The 3,208-nt window shown below is 38.0% G+C and overlaps 2 long non-coding RNA genes across 3 annotated transcripts; both read right to left on the bottom strand.

Annotated features, from left to right (window-relative positions):
• Positions 1 to 436: 436 nt before the first annotated feature.
• On the bottom strand, positions 437 to 1,687 carry LOC119368832. 2 transcript variants are annotated; one of them, XR_005176749.1, is made up of 4 exons: positions 1,622 to 1,687; positions 1,420 to 1,534; positions 1,068 to 1,111; positions 437 to 601 (listed from the first exon to the last, which is right to left on the bottom strand). It is a non-coding gene; the product is annotated as an uncharacterized LOC119368832 (long non-coding RNA). The 2 variants fall into 2 exon arrangements; XR_005176750.1 differs by having other exon boundaries at positions 1,435 to 1,534.
• A 764-nt stretch (positions 1,688 to 2,451) lies between these two features.
• On the bottom strand, positions 2,452 to 2,883 carry LOC119368831. Its single transcript, XR_005176748.1, has 3 exons — positions 2,792 to 2,883; positions 2,609 to 2,711; positions 2,452 to 2,504 (listed from the first exon to the last, which is right to left on the bottom strand). It is a non-coding gene; the product is annotated as an uncharacterized LOC119368831 (long non-coding RNA).
• Between the last annotated feature and the right edge of the window lie 325 nt (positions 2,884 to 3,208).

The following is a 3,208-nucleotide window of genomic DNA, read 5'->3' as shown; positions in this document are numbered from 1 at the left end:
CTAAAATTACAGAGAGCATAACTTCTCCCTCGATTCCAAGTTAATTGAAATCCAAAGCAAAACAAAACTATGTATAATGCCCAGATTTGCTACTTAAGACCTATATATGCTGACAAAGAAAATATCATTCTTTGTGCTCTATTTATTACATATAGAATAGTATAAAAAATATTTGATTCAGAATTAACTTTGTTCAGAATTACAAGATCTTACGCAAAGTAAATATCATTCTTTGTGTAATCAAACTATTTTATTCAGAATTACAAGATCATAGGCATTTAATTACAGAACCAACCTGGTTGTGTTGACTATTACTCCCTCCGTACGAAAAAATAAAACATTTTTGCAATTCAATTGAACTGAAAAAAACGTCTTATATTTTGGTACAGAGGAGTATATCTGATCACTTTTGCAACCAAGATCTTCCTGATATACTTTTGCAACCAAGATCTTCTAGATATAAGCACGCACACTTTAAACCAGATCCGCACACCAAATGAAACAACCATTTCTCCCTTTTTCATTCTTCTAGAAATCCAGCAATGGAATTATGATATAAACTGCTCTGTTACCTTTAGATATAGGGTCCTCCTTGAATTAACTACAAAAGAACGACAAGAGAAAATAATTAGATTCTTAGTACATGTCATCTCCAAACCTGCATAAAGCATGAAAATTATTAATTGTACCCAAGAAAAATTTGGGAACATCCTGAATAATAAACTAAGTAGTAATTAACTATAAATCTAACACCTGGAAGGGTTCTGGTTATATAAAAAGTTACACTCTTATACAATGAGAGCAGATGGGAGAGGGTTTCACATTACATATTTCAGTGGCACGAGAATTATGCAACAAAAATTGAAACTCTTAAGTAGGTAACTGGGCATAGAGTGCATGAAATAAGAAAGACACATGGCCTTCATTAGTATTTATATATTTCGTGTGTATTCGTTGCATATGAATTGGGTATATTATTTCCGGCTCTGAGATAAAAACCTATTAAGGATAATTCATAAGGACGAAAACAAAATGTCATAAATTACTGTTTAGAATATGCAACTTACGACAGAGAATTATTTCAACTACCAAGTTTGGTTCCAGTTCCATCCTGCAGCACGAGAAGAGGCAAACAAAAATTGCGTATCAGTAACCATGTGAGAGAGTAGGTATACTTTTTTAAGATTAAACATTATAACAATAACAACAATGACTTCTAATGCATTCCACGTTTCTTGTGCTGACAATTGATCTGTGCTTATTCCCAATAACACGTTCTAGTTAACAAACTGATCTAATTAGTTGAACATGTGTCCCCTTTGCACACAATCAGAAATTCACAATATAGTAAAACCGCAGCAGGCAACACCACGTTAACAAACAACTGATTTGATTTTGAATCATCTCTACTCAAAATACCATGCAGGTATGCACCAGGTCATAAGCCAATCTTCCTACTGTAAACAAACGACTCCTCCTCCCTGGGCCTCCTGCTCCTCATGTGTGAGGCCGTGCAGCTCATCGAGCTCTTCTCCTGCACATACAGTTTAAGCTTCAGTTCAGTTCAGCTTCAGAAGCAGCAAGAGACAACATGTCGAGTTCACATGTGCAGAGTACATACAAGTGGGTACAGGCTCTTGGGGATCTTGTTCGGACGAGGAAGAGGGCCGCCCCTGTTGAGTATCTCTATCCTCCTTTCATCACAAAGCAAAACTCCAAAAGACACAGAAAAAGGGAGGGACCAAAAAAACTCACTCACTGAAGTCTCTTAGCTAATTATTAGAGAAACTAAAAAAGGCCAAAAGGAGGTGTCCATTAAAACGCTAGCAAGTACCACTATATCTAGCTCTCTTTCTCCAGGGCTGCAGAAGAGATGGGCTCCTAACAACCTTCCCCGAAACAACAAAAAACAGAGAACATGAGTAAACATGTGGACTCTGTTACGAAAAAGTATATACGTCGGCGATGGTGATTTGGTGTGAGGAGTGAGATTTTCCAGTGCTCGGCTAACAAATATTATAGAACTTTTTATCATTTCAAGCATCAGTTCTATTAGAATTCCCGTGTACATATAGAACAATTTCTAACTGTTATTCACTCACATGTTTACCAGAATGTAAAAGAGATAAAAAAGAACTCTTAGAGCTAAAATGAGCTCCAATAATCTAGACAGTACGCACTTCCGAATTTATTGGTGACTGGAGTATCAGTGACATACTCTTAAAAGGTGCGTACTTTAGTCTAGCATATCAAACATCATCTGCCTCCTAACATGCCAAAGAAAGCCACCTAGGAGTATGGCAGGATGAACACCTAATTTCACTGGAGCTGGTGCTCAGAACATGATGAACAGAGACACCACAATGCAGGTCGCAACTCGAAAGAATTGTCTTATGGATTTCACATGTTAAGCAAGCATACCAGAGGCATGGCTTACCTTGTTAGCCGGTTAGCCCTGTCATCTTCATCCGGGCGGTTACAGCAAAAATTCCATAACTTTCACCCTGTTCTAATCAACGATAAACAAAGAGAAGATAAGTGTCCAACAGAAATTTTCTAAAGAAATATTTCCAATAGAAAATTGAAAGGAAGTTAGATGTAGACTCACATGTCGTGCGACGTTTCGGTAATGCACACACACACACACACAAAACTTGTTGTGTTCCATTCTCGCACAGTCAATGTCCTCTCTCACTAAGATTTTTGAACACCTGGTCAGCAACCAAGGTGAGCAACCTAAACCATATGGTGTAACCTGGTTCTTTTTTAACATTTAGACATCGATACATACCTCAGCAATTGTGTATTGGAAGAGGTTGACCTCTTTACCCTGTGAATGAAAGCAAGTGAACAACCAAGATTAGGAAATACAAGAACAGATTGTTCTGTAAAAAAATACCGAAAGTTGCTTCACCTCTGAATGATCCAGTAACAATACTAACAAAATTTATAACTGAACTTGCCTGAATTATGCATCAACATTATTCAGTCCATGATAAAGTTTGAGATTTCTGCAGTTTTACTCCAGTAAGTTGCAGTTTTATCTTATCTGAATTACTCCAGTACCTTCCATGATGACCCAGGAAGTAGCAGAGCAGTGTTCTTCCCTCCTTGTGGCCTGCGCGCATGATGCATCAGGGAGGGCAGCAGCCTGCATGTCCATAGCTGTTGGTGTTGCTGGCCCTTCCATGGCGTCGCCCTGTGTCAT

This window comes from Triticum dicoccoides, chromosome 2B (assembly GCF_002162155.2).
Source record: "Triticum dicoccoides isolate Atlit2015 ecotype Zavitan chromosome 2B, WEW_v2.0, whole genome shotgun sequence".
Taxonomy (NCBI): Eukaryota; Viridiplantae; Streptophyta; class Magnoliopsida; order Poales; family Poaceae; genus Triticum; species Triticum dicoccoides.
Note: the sequence above shows the minus strand (reverse complement) of the source record. Positions and strands in the feature narration are given on the sequence as shown.